This window comes from Barbus barbus (assembly GCF_936440315.1).
Source record: "Barbus barbus genome assembly, chromosome: 23".
In the NCBI taxonomy this organism is placed as follows: Eukaryota; Metazoa; Chordata; class Actinopteri; order Cypriniformes; family Cyprinidae; genus Barbus; species Barbus barbus.
In genome coordinates, this window is record NC_136751.1 from 12,529,761 (window position 1) to 12,543,579 (window position 13,819).

The following is a 13,819-nucleotide window of genomic DNA, read 5'->3' on the forward strand; positions in this document are numbered from 1 at the left end:
TACTGTATTTTAAGTTCAGCAACATAAAAAAAAAAAAAAAAACAATTCTGGTACAAAATCTTTTTATTTTTCTTCCCACATCAGACAATGCCTTTTCTAAAATAGTAATCACTTCCTGACGTTTGTATGGAAATTTTATTAGCATGCATGCAGGTGTAACCTGGGCCAAAACCATACTGCCTGTTACATAACCTTCTATAAAACAGGCAGATATTAGTCAATCTATTCCATTTCATGCTGTATGACAGTGGTCTCAAACTCAATTCCTGGAGGGCCACAGCTCTATAGAGTTTAGCTCCGACCAGCTCCAAATCACACCTGCTTGGACGTTTCTAGTGATCTTGAAGACCTTGATTAGCTGGATCAGGTGTGTTTGATTAGGGTTGGAGCAAAACTGTGCAGAGCTGTGGCCCTCCAGGAACTGAGTTTGAGAACAATGCTGTATAGGCTGTATATGCTGTAAAGTTTTTGTTTGTTCCAGTAAATGCATTAATTTCCATATAACTTATGTACTTGTAACCATATATAATTTAGCAAATTAATTTTCGATAAATAAATAATTAAATAGTTTGTTAAAGAAATAAACTAATCAGGATTGATTGAATAGTGTGAGAAAAAATATAAACTTCAATTAAAATGCATGTCAGTAAGAAGATTAACATTAAAGTGATCAGCCAATCATGTTAACGGTGCGTTTCCACTACAGTGTCAAATCTGCACTCAGTGCCACTGGCAACACTATAATGCCACTACTTTGGGGCATGTCAAATTTAGGTCAGAGCACACCTCTGATAACAATTTTTACACCCTGTTTACATTTCATCTTCTTTTAACAGCAATTGTTTGTCGCTCGATATTTACATAGAATCGAGGAACATTTTTCATAGAATCGAGGAACACTCTTCTTGCACTACACATATCTCTGCACAGTTTTTAAAACAAAACTGTGCAGAGATATGTGTAGTGCCAGAAGAGCTTATCAGTCTGTTAAAGTGACAAGAGAACAGTCTTTTTCTCAGACTATCCGAAGAGGTAGTTTGCAGCCAATGCTGGATGAGGTAGTGATCAGTCCAATGCTGCACAAGTGACAGGTGCTGGTCACAGTTTTTAAGTGGGTGGGGGTGGGGGGTGGAAGGTCCTGATTGTCGCAGTATCAGTGTTCAGTGTTGCATGGGGTAAAAGAGGGGAGGGGGGGCAAGGACGGGAGGGAGTTCAGCTTCCTGACAGCCTGATGTTTGAAGCTTTCCTTCAGTCTGCTGGTCCTCGCCTGGAGACTCCGCAGTCTCCTCCCTGATGGCAGCAGACTGAAGAAGCTGTGTGTCGGGTGGGTGGGATCACCTGCAATGTGGAGGGGTTTGCGGGTGAGACGGGTGCTGTAAATGTCCTGGAGGGAGGGGAGAGAGACACCAACGATCTTCTCAGCTGCTCTCACTATGCATTGAAGTGACTTGCGGCAGGATGCTTTGCAAGCGCCATACCACACAGTGATGCAGCTAGTCAGGATGCTCTCGATGGTGCCTCTGTAGAAGGTGCACATGATGGGGGTCGGGGCTCTGGCTCTTCTCAATTTGCGAAGATATAGATAGATAGATAGAGTCAGATTATAGATAGATATATATATATACAGATAGATAGATAGTGTCAGATTATAGATAGATAGATAGATATAGAGTCAGATTTCGCAAACAGTTGAGTGTGCAAGCCTTTAAAGCAGGGATCCTCAAATCTGGACCATTCCTGCAGAGTTTAGCTCTAACCCTAATCAAACACACCTGAGCATGCTAATCAGAGTCTTCAAGATCATTAGAAAATCACAGATAGGTGAGTTTGATCAGGGTTGGAGCTAAACTCTGCAGCAGATTGGACCTCCAGGGTAAGATTTGAGGAACCCTGCTTTAAAGTATACTCCTTTGCCAGTCTATGTGAGAGACGTGTTCAGAATCAGCACATGGTCACTGTCTAGGGGGCTTTGTTTTCAAGTGTGCAACTCATGGCATTTGCTGTTCTTCTGCTGGCGGTTATCAAATAGTGTTACATTACTGCGGGCGCCTCCTTCTGGATTGGGGGTGAATTGCCTGTATTCATAGTAAGGCCTCGTGTACCGAACCGAGATGTCCGTACGTGACGGTTCTATATATATATATATATATATATATATATATATATATATATATATATATATATATGCAGCCTACCTACCTCTGTCCAATGACAGTTTTCCGACATCCCTCCTCCACCCCAACTCCTCACCCCTAATCTATTTTTATCCCATATTAGGGATAGGGGGACAGCACGCCAAAATATGCATACTATTTTCTATCAGATTAGATGTAAGGGTCAACTCGTGAAATTGACAAAATGCTGTTATCTGATAAGATAACAGGACACATCACATTGACAACATGGCTGCTGATATAGAAACGCTACTAACCGAAAAACTAAACAAAATGGTGAATTTGCACTCCGAATTGATGATTCTACAGATTGCAGCGGACACTGTCATCTCCTGGCCAGTGTGCATATGCAGATGTTTATTGTCAATGATACTTAATTGAAAGAGCGTGCTCTCAACTGGGACATGTGTTATAGTATTTGCTCAGATGGAGTGGCATATATGATTGGAAAAGTAAAAGGACTGGTATCACATGAAGAACCAAAACCTAGATGTACAGATTACCCACTGCATGCTGCACCGTGAAGCATTCGTCGCAAAATCAATGCCCCCAGACCTGACTGTAGCATTAGAACAAGCCTTCACATGCTATAGGAATTATCGGAAATGCAAGTTTCCTAATCAGAAATTGAACATGAATGGCCTCTCAAGTCGTATTTACTACTATGAGTTTATTTTGATATTTTGTTAAAGGAAAACTCCACTTTTTTGAAAATAGGCTCATTTTACAACTCCCCTAGAGTTAAACAGCTGATTTTTCCCATTTTCGAATCCATTCAGCCGATCTCCGGTTCTGGCGGTAGCACTATTAGTTTATCTCAGCATAGATCATTGAATCGGATTAGACCATTAGCATCTCGCTCAAAAAATGACCAAAGAGTTTCGATGCTAAGCTAAAAGTGCTTCCCCCAAAACCCGGAGATCAGCTGAATGGATTCGAAAATGGTAAAACTCAACTGTTAGTTACTCTTTTTTTTTTTCTGTAATTTAATTACAGTTACTTCTTATGTAATTGAACTTAATACTGTGTATAGACTATACAATGTAATAGTGGATTTAACATCAAAATTTAAAATTGAACCTTATTTGGTTATTTTCCTGTTTTTGTTATGATGATTGATTATTCCTAGCACCTGTTTTAGCCGCCGTCCACGGCTCACTCAAGGCCGCCGTCTGCGAGTGAATTCAAGGCCACCATTCGCAGCTCATTCAAGCCCGCCGTTCACGGGAAAATCCACGCCGCCGTCCGCGGCTTCCTCAAGCTTGCCGCCATCCACAGCTCATTCAAGGCCGCAGTCTGCGGTGAAATCAAGGCCACCGTCCACGGCTCACTCAAGGCCGCAGTTCGCGGGGGAAATCCAGGTCGCCATCCACGGCTCACTCAAGGCCGCCATCTGTGGTGAAGCCAAGGCTGCCATTCACGGGGAAATCCAGGCTGCCGTCCGTGGCTTCCTCAAGCCCGCAACCGTCCGCGCTCACTCAAGGCTGCCATTCGTGGCTCATTCAAGCCCGCCGTTCGCAGGGAAATCCAGGCCACCATCTGCGGCTCACTCAACTGTGAAATCAAGGCTGCCATTTGCGGGAAATTCCAGCCCGCTATTCGCGGTCAACGCAAGCCTGCCACCGTTCATGACTCACTCAACCCTGCCGCCATCCACAGCGAAGTAAAGCCCGCCGACAGACGCACGTGTTCCCCTGGGATTACTGGTGGCATATGAGGGTATGAGTTGGAGCCCAGCTCCAGAGCCCGCTCCTCGAGTGCCTACTCTTCCAGAACATTTTTTTTTTGGGGGGGGGGGGGGGGGGGGCATATGTCCATGGCCAAGACTGCTAAGGCCACAGAGGATCCGCCATGGCCTCCCGAGTTCCCGGACCTGCCATGGCCGCCCGAGCTCCCTGCGCCGCCCCTCCAGGGCACCCACCCTCCCTCTCTGGTAGATATGTTACGGCGCGGGACGTGCCTATCGGGAGGGGGGATAATATGAGGGTTCTGGACTCATTGTTCTTGGTTTTTCCCCTGTCCTTCCTGAGTTTCTTTATTTGGTTATTTTCCTGTTCTCGTTAAGTTGATTGATTATTATATTATAACAATATATTGATTATAACAATAACATCTCACACAGAGATCGCACTGTCATAGTGTTTGGGAATATTCAAGAATAATTTAAAATACACAATCACAAGAAATCAGATAAAAAAATTAAATAAATAAAACATTTTAGCAGAGAACGCAGCATCACAGTTGTGTGAACCGATGAGCTGTGTCGTCAGTCAGTCGTTTCCCATCATGCTTTTGAGCACAGTCGGTGGAGAGCAATCCGACAGCCGCCTCGTCGTCCCGAGAGTTTTTTGGCACACTTCAGCATGACATCAGAACAAGGCAGAGTAACTCGGACACGTTTTATTTATTTATTTTAAAATGTGTTTATTGTAACCATTATTTATTTGTTTTTCTCTTTATATTTCTTTTTTGTTATTACTATTATTTAGGTATTTACTGTTTTGTATTCTGGCTGTGTATGTATTTTATTGCTTTGACTATTTCCCCTGTGAATGTTATATGTTTAATAATAAAAAATAAAAGTAAAAAAAACTCGGACATTTTTCTAACTGGCATGCATCTCGCGGTGATCAATGGTGATGCAGATTTTGCTCATCTCAAACAAGCCTATTAAAAGACCAAACTCAGATCTTACTGATCATGCAAAAAGATGAGGATATGAACGCAAGCTACTGAACGCGTAAAACCGCGGGTTAATTTCCCATAAATAAAACACTTAATGTGGTCTGTTGCCTCAGTGATGATTCAGCATCTAATTAATCAAATTTGTTACTGTATATTATGTACATTTAAGCAGATGAGCCTAGAATATAAGCCCCACAACCAACAAGTTTCACCAAACTTTTTTTCTGCCACAGAAAACCAAGCGCGGTAGTTTTAGGTTTGATATTCGCCTAGGCTGCTTTAGGGACCGTCTGCACATTTATCTCACAGCGCAAAACGAAGTAATAATTTATTTAATTGAAATGTAATTATTACATTATTTCAATAATTTATTCAAATTATTATTTATTCCAACATGTTTACAGTAAATTAATAATTTACTCAAACTGACTAAATAAATATTGCAAGTATCTCACCTTAGACAATACTTTCCCTAAGTATATACACTACACAAATATTTAAGAAACAATTACAGTAATTCACCAAAATGTAATTTTCCTGCTCCAAATGTTGTATGTTACTAGTAACCAGACTGACTTACTACAGTTAAAATTTTGCCAACATCTTCCTCACTGTACATGCAGTATATAATTATTCTTAAGAAATTACTGTAATTCACAAAGCTTTTTTTTTTTCTCCAAAGTTTGTAGTACATTCCTAGTGACTAGACTGAGTTACTATAGGTGAAATTTTGCTAATTTGCTAATTCTGCAGATGTGCAACGCCAAATTTTCTTCCGAATTTTAACCACAAAATTTGTGGCAGCGAATTCGGAAAGTAAAATAAAATGACAGAAATTTGCCTGTCGAATATTATACATCGCATTTTTAAACAGACTGAATATTTTGGAAGTGAATTCTGTAAGGTGAATATGAATTATTGAATTTTTAATTATGAAAATGTGTGTGAAATATTTAGAATTGAAATATTCACAGTTTAAATAAACAACTATGTTCAATTTCAGGACCTAAAAATGCAAGACCTGGAAATACAAGGCATTAAAATGCAAGCACTGTTAATTGTAATGCATCTTTTTTTTCGATTTGTGGAATTCAGCATGATTTATGTTTCAAAAACTATTGGCATTATTCTGCTTCCATAAGTACACAGGTGATCACCAAATCGTCGTGAGCAATCCTGCCTCCTGTCATAAGGTGTGTGTTCGACTTGAAGCAGCACTACGCAGAATAATCAGTGTGTGACATCAAAATATCGCGAGAGCTATAAGAGGGCAGTTGGATCCTTATCCTTTCGAATCGCTCTCGAGGTACTTTGATGTCATACACTGAACATTCTGCTTCAAGTCAAACACACCTATTCTGTTAATTTCCAAATTCCTGTCATGCGATCAGTCACATGACAGGTAGACCCAGAGTCACTTAAAGACATATGATGTTTTAATAACAAAGTTCGGGAGGAGCGTGACAGATACTTAGCCTAATTAACATAAAAGGAGCACACTCAAGTTAATCAACACCATAGGTATAAATAGAGCTGACATACGTCTATGCTTTGACGGTTAGTCAGCATCCCTCCACCACCCCTTTTTCTCACTTTCAGTTCTTACTACAGTTATACAGGAGGGTACTCTGGGTTCGAACCATTCCCGAGCTCGGAGCCCTTCCCCGGACAGCACACCAAATACACATTACTCCAGCTAATTATACGTAAGTGTGAACTCGTGAAACAAACGTTAAAACAGATAAAAGGAATAAAATGGCTAAGACAACATGTAAACCTATTAAAACTCAAATATACATACAATCTTTATAATATATTGAGCAGTTTAAAACGTGTCCTGTATTACAGTGTCACAAGTTTAATAACTGTTCAGATAATGTTCATCAGCCTGGTAATCAATGACACTGTAATTCAACACTCAGATGAAATTACACTAATTGAACAAATTAACACATCATCAATATTACACAAGATGAACAGCTGAGACTCATATACATGTTTTTGTTTAAAGGGGTGGTTGATTGTCACTTTTTTTACTTTACTTATTGTGTAATGTTGCTGTTTGAGCATAAACAATATCTGCAACGTTACAATGCTGAAAGTTCTAGTTCTTTTATTTATAAAGCACATTTAAATCAGTCACAAGACTGACCAAAGTGCTATACAACATAATGATCAAAGATAAAAACACATTCAAACAACATCAATTTGCAAAAGCTAAAGAAAACAAGTGAGTTTTCAAAAGAGATTTAAAAATCGATAAAGATGGAGCAGCTCTGAGGTGTTCCGCAGTTCAGGCTGTTCCACAAGGCCCATCAAAAAAGTTCCCTTCCAGGAGCTCGAGCTGCGTCGAAGCACTATGGGACCGCCCCCAGCGTGACCGCGCTCTGAATCACATGTGTAAACTGTCCAATGGAAGAGCAAGACGTTACGGACGGGTGACGTAATCGACCAGGTAGCATAAAAGCACGTGAGGTGGAACCAGCGTCAGCTTTTGTCATTCAGCAACCGCTACTCTGTGTGTGTCTGTCGATCTGTGTTGTGAGTCTTATTTAGTGTTGTTTGTCACTTGAAATAAGCTCCATTATGTCTAAAGTGCAGAGAAAATAGCACTTGAAGGGTGAGAGCAGATTGCATTACAGGCTGTGTGTTCTTCACTGCTGGAATAAAAGGATACACACAGTCCGTGTGTGGTCTGCTTGAGAGCAGAGCACGCAGAGTCAGCTCTCGAGGGAGCCGACTGTGTATGCTTGCTCTCAGAGGGCTCTCTTTGAGGAGGGAGCTTTCACCTGCGTTCTTTGCGGTGCCAGTCGCCGAGGTGCCGAGGCTGCGCTTGTGGGAATCGCAGATGGGTCAGGTGGAGGGAATGAAGATGGACGAGCCCCTATCTTCTTCCTTTCCCATCAGATCCAGCGCCCGCTCTCTGGAATCGGAAGCCCGCCCCATGGTTTCTTCCCCCCAGAGAGATGGCTCGACGCTCCACCTGTCTTCTTCCGAGGAGGTGGACATGAAGGACGTCGATGAGCTTTGTGAAGCAGTGTTTGCACAAGCATATTATGAATGACGATATCATTATAGCAGATATGGCCAGGCAGAGGTTGACCTCTTTGTGACTCAGAAGACATCGCAATGTCCCCTCTGGTTCTCTCTGACTCCTCCAGCTCCTCTTGGACTGCATGCTATGGTGCAGACTTGGCCGATGCTTCGTCTGTACGCTTTTTCCCCCGATCTCTCTGCTCCAGGGAGTTCTGGTGAGAGTGCACCGGGACGAGGTCAGTCTACTACTGGTAGCACTTTCTGGCCAGGCCGAGTATGGTTCTCGGACCTGATTTCTCTCCTCGATGGCTCTCCATGGGAGATTCCCATCAGGAGGGATCTCCTCTCACAGGCAGGGGTCTTTCACCCCCGCCCGGAATTATGGAAGCTGTGGGTGTGGCCTCCGAGGGGGCACAGCTCATAGCTTCCGGTCTCTCAACCGAGGTTGCTGAGACCATCCTCCAATCCAGAGCTCCCTCTACGAGGAAACAGTACGCCCTGAAGTGGAAGCTCTTCGCTTCATGGTGCAGAGGTTGTCAGCGCAACCCAACCAACTGCCCGATTGGTACAGTTCTGGAGTTCATCCAGGCCTGTTCCACCGCAGGGTTAACCCACTCCACCTTGTGGCGTCTATGTGGCGGCTATACCAGCCTACCGCGCCCTTCTCGGTGGCCTTTCAGTGGTTAGACACCCCCTAGTACATGTTTCCTCCAGAGGCTGAGGCCTCCCGTCAGAGAGCCTATGCTATGTGGTGGAGCAGGATGCTATTCCATTGCCTCGAGTCCTCTGCTCTCCCCCTTCTTGGGGATCAAGACTAACTTCTTAGAAGTTGGCCTTTGGGACGCAGGCCCCGTCCACTTTAGCCACTCGTGGCCCTTTTTCTCTCACCCTCGTTGTGCTCCTGAGGGATACACACAGGGCAGGGATTTGGAAGTCCGGCGGCGTGGGCATCTCGTTCTCATAGCGCTTCGACACAGCTCGATTTCTTGGAAGGAAATGTCTCAGGTTACGTATGTAACCACGGTTCCCTGAAGGGAACGAGACGCTGCATCTCGGGGCCATACTTTTGGCATCCCTGCAAGCGGTTGCTTCAATCCTAGAAGCCGACGCCGGTTCCACCGCACGTGCTTTTATGCTTCCTGGTCAATTACGTCACCCGCCCATGACGTCTCGCCCTTCCATTGGACAGTTTACATACATGATTCAGAGCACGGTCACGCTGGGGGTGTTCCCATAGTGCTTCGACGCAGATGAGACACTCTATCTCCTCTGCGTATCAGCGTGGTGTAAGGAACCATAAGTAGGTTTTGATAACCAGATCTTAAATCTCTGGTAGAGTTGTAAAGATGCAGCGATTCCAGTAAATAATGCAGGGCAAGGTTGTGTAAACATTTGTAAAAAAAATAGGAGGATTTTAAAATCCTAAAATGAACAGGGAGCCAATGAAGAGCTTACAAAAAGTGGGTGGCAGGATCATATTTGCAGCCTTTCTTAAGAAATTTGTCTGCTGCGTTTTGGACTAGTTGTAAACAATCTACTTGGGACTTGGAGATGCCACAGTACAAAGAGTTGCAATAGTCCAATCGAGAGGAAATAAGCATGTGAACAGCTGTATCAAGAGGTTTTTCAGGCAGAAAATGTTTGATTTTAGAAAGTAAGCGGAGCTGAAAAAAACCAGAAGAAACACCAACTAATGCTTTACCTCATCAAGGCATGCAAATAGGGATTCAATAGATGAATCAACATTCTTTACTTAAAAAAATATGTAACACGATAGAATCTGCTAAGTACAGTAATTGCAAGCTGTGTTTACTTAACATTTAAGCTCATTTATATAAAAAAATAATTTAGTTGAACTTAAGTATTTTAACTTATTTTAGATCTTCAGCTTTTGGCCTGCTTACTGCACTGCTCCAGTACATTCAATAACTTATATAAATTAAACACACAAATCACACAAAATAAGGCATTTCAGTTTATTTTTTGACAGGCTGCAAAGCAACGGTGAAGCTTGAAACCACACATTGTGAAATGTACAACAAAATGTGACAAATCGACAAATGGAAGTTCACTTCCAACAGGTCACTTCCTTGATTTTTCACCCTTTGCAACACTTCTTAAAAGGATTTAAATGTTTCCAACATTTACTTTTGGAACATGCAACAAACATCCTAAGAATAAAACAAGACTGCGATCAAACGGTTTGCAGACTAACATTGTACTAGAGCCAGATGTGTATGGCTAAATATGTCTTGTGACAAACATATTTCAAGTCGTAATGGTAAGAACTATGAAAACATATACATACACTGTAAAACTTTTCGTTGTAAATTTACAGTATAATACTGGCAGCTGGGTTGCCAGCCACATACTGTATTTTTACAGTACTACTACTGTACACAACATTTACAGTTCTGTACTGTATTTACGAAATACAGTATTATACTGTTATATATTTTTTTTACAGTATTACACTGTGCTCTTTACAGGGAATACTGTAAATCCTGCTTTTATTTCAGTACTCTTGGATTTACAAAATTAAAAATATACTTTTTCATAACAGTATTCACAAAAAAATAGAGAAAATAATATTTTTAAAACATTTTATTTATTTTGAAGAAAAGACCAGGCAATTGCATTTACTGGCTGAAATGCCAGCTGTAGTTTTTTTTTTTTCCCCTTTTTCTTTTAAATATAAAACATGTAAAATGCAATTAACAATTAGCAAGTAATTCAAAATACAGTAATCTTATTTACTTTTAAAGAATGGAAAGGTTTTTCAGAAATATATTTTTAAAAGTCTTTCAGAAGAGAGGAAACCTGTGGGTTTACAGTACTGTTCTTTTTTTACACAACATGTCCAGTTTTCTTGTAAGTCACTTTTCCTTTCTTGGTTTTTGATGCACATTCAGGGTTGATGTTGAGAAAGCATCTAAAAGACAGAAAAGAAAAAAAGTGAACATTATGTATATGTCTAATATATATATATATATACACACACAGCATCTCACAGAAGTGCCCAAGAGGCTTAAGGCAGTGCTGGAAAATAATGGTGGCCACACAAAATATTGATACTTTGGGCCCAATTTGGACATTTTCACTTAGGTGTGTACTCATTTTAGTGACCAGCGGTTTAGATGGCTGCGTGTTGAGTTATTTTGAGGGGACAAATTTACACTTATACAAGTTGTACACACTACTTTACATTTTAGCAAAGTGTCAATTCTTCAGTGTTGTCACATGAAAAGATATAATAAAATATTTACAAAAATGTGAGGGGTGTACTCAATTCTGTGAGACAGCACAGAGAATTGCAACACTTACGATGTGATTACATGACTACATGATAATGTTAAATATGCAATATGTCATTCAGCTCTATAATCAACTGTATAAAATATTTGTTAAAATATACTTAAGTACTTTACAAATACTGTCAAAACAAGTTAGTGACAATTCACTCTATCATATATATATATATCAATGGCAAATATGCTAACCTCAGTCGCAAGGGTGCATGCCACCTCTTCCTGATACTGGAGGTTGAAATCATTCAATAATACAAACAGCACTGCAAGGCCAGAGACAAAGTTGGGCTGCTCAACATTTACCGCTGGTTGCTTAGAGATTGACCTGAAAATAAAAAAAGAAAGAAAATACTTCAAATAAACTATTGTGGGTTCCATTGCGGTTCTGTTTAGTTGGCTATACATAGTTCAACTCAACATAACTATTAAACTAAATATGAAATATGTGCAGGGAAATCCCATTTACAGGGTTCACAACTATAGCTGTGAACTGCATAATAATAGTATCTCATGAATGCACAGTCGAGCACAAAAGACCAATGTCAGTGTCAGGATTTTCATTAAACAATATTGTTTTCCCTCGGAACACTTGGAATACATGACATTTTGCATGTGAACATTCTGTGATACTATTGTATCTTTTGTAAATCTTGATGCTGGTCACTATCGCTGCCATTATATGGACAAGCGTGAGCAGGCTTTTTTTTTTATTATTTGTATTATTCTCCTTTAGTGGTCCAAAAAACAAAGAAGGTCATAGGGCATTAGAACAACACCAGGGTGCATGGAAGCATATGGGTAGCAAAATTCAATTGAAATGCAATACGTAAAATGGTGATATATTTCAATTTACATTTTCTTATACATATGTGCAATATTTAGTGCACATATGTATTTTACTGTATATCACAAATTTTATTTAAATTATAAAATTTACATTTGCCATTTCCTACACTAGTTTTAATACACAAATTAAAAACATTTTAATGCTTTATAAGTTGCAAAATGGAAATTAAAATGTATTACCCAAATTGATTAGATGTTTAACATGTCCAAGCAAAAACTGTAGCAAAATTTTGATCTAAATGTTTTTTTTGTGTCCTAAATGCATTTAGACTTAGGGGGAGGACACTTGGGATTGCATTTACATCATAATACCACATGATAATTGTAATTTCAGAATGCATTCTGATCCAAAGGTGCAGTAAAAAGGTAGAAAAATGGTAATTTAAAATATATTTTATTTTTCTTAAATGCATTGACACTTATATATAAGACGTTTCAATTGCATTTTCATTTAATACCCCATGATGAATATAAAGTTAATGTGGATTTGAAAATGCATTCGAAATGTATTTGAAAATGCAACACCCCCGACCTGTCAATCTTTAGGCTACATCAAGGCAGGGCTTTACTTACCAAGAATTATAGGTTGTGTTCTCTGGCAAATGTAGAGACTGCTGGACATCAGATTGAGTGGTGAATACCTGAAACAATTTTTAAGAAGACAGCACAACCATCACTAACAGAACCAAGACATAACAAATCACATTTATTTGCAACATGCTTTAAGTAATCTCTACTTACATCTGCTTGAAGGGTAAGACCATCTAATTTCTGCAAGTGTGAGAGCAGCTGTAGGACCATGGAAGACATGGAAGCAATCAGGAATACTACTTTTGAAATAAGCATTAGGAACATGATTATGGATTTACATGTGCTGGCAAAATTATAACACATTAAAAAGCACGATCATAGAACTGACATTTTTTAACATGGACTACAAATGGGAAGCACTTACATTAGCACCGGATCTTCATCAGATTGTTCAGCCTGAAAAATAATAATAATAAAAAAATAATAATCAGAAGCAGGTCATGTGAATGTGTGTCTTATTTGCTATTTGAGTTGTTTTTGATTGTTGGATTAAAGGAAGGTGTGAATAAACATCTTAAAAGGGATAGTTCACTTTGAAATTAAAATTCATTAAAATTCGTTCTAGTTTGTCAGTCATATAATGGCAGGTATAGGTCACTGTCTCTATAAGAGGGAAAAAGAACATGCACAGAGAAATCCAAATTAAACAATTCCCCATCGTAACTACACATTGATGGCCTAAGACACGAAACGAGCGGTTTGTGTGAGAAAATGAACAGTATTTATACAGTTTTTTACCTCTTGTACACAACCATGTCCAAGTGATCTGAGTGCGCGCACGCATCCGGTGTGTGACGTGTGTGTGCGCGCTCTGGCTTAGTCCGCAAAAATAACTTTATTGCACAAATAATTAGAAAGTTATTGAACGCGGAAATGTGAATGTTGTGAATGTGCGAATATAAAACCAATTTTACCCAAGTGAATTGCTAACTCGGGATTTAAGTTAAGTTTAACGTTCCCAAAATCAAACCATGCGTGGAAACAATGTAGAAATGTGAATGAAAAAAAGACAAGCTTACCGTATCGATACTTAGTCGAACATTAATCCATCTTCTCATGCTCCAGTCGATTAGCATCATCTCAGGCACAGGTTAGATGATTCAGATGACAAATTATCTCCGAGTCTGCTCAGGCAGCGTCGTCCATTGTTTGCTGCGTCACAGGCACTAACGCTTGAAA

General features: G+C 40.1%; 1 long non-coding RNA gene and 1 pseudogene across 2 annotated transcripts in view; both read right to left on the reverse strand.

The window, feature by feature from the left end:
* The window catches only part of LOC306842993 (extracellular calcium-sensing receptor-like), a 189,408-nt pseudogene that overhangs the window by 158,957 nt on the left and 16,632 nt on the right, over positions 1 to 13,819 (reverse strand). The window lies entirely within an intron of this gene.
* Positions 10,602 to 12,838, reverse strand: LOC306843165. The gene is made up of 4 exons (XR_013781809.1): positions 12,791 to 12,838; positions 12,623 to 12,690; positions 11,396 to 11,528; positions 10,602 to 10,827 (listed from the first exon to the last, which is right to left on the reverse strand). It is a non-coding gene; the product is annotated as an uncharacterized lncRNA (long non-coding RNA).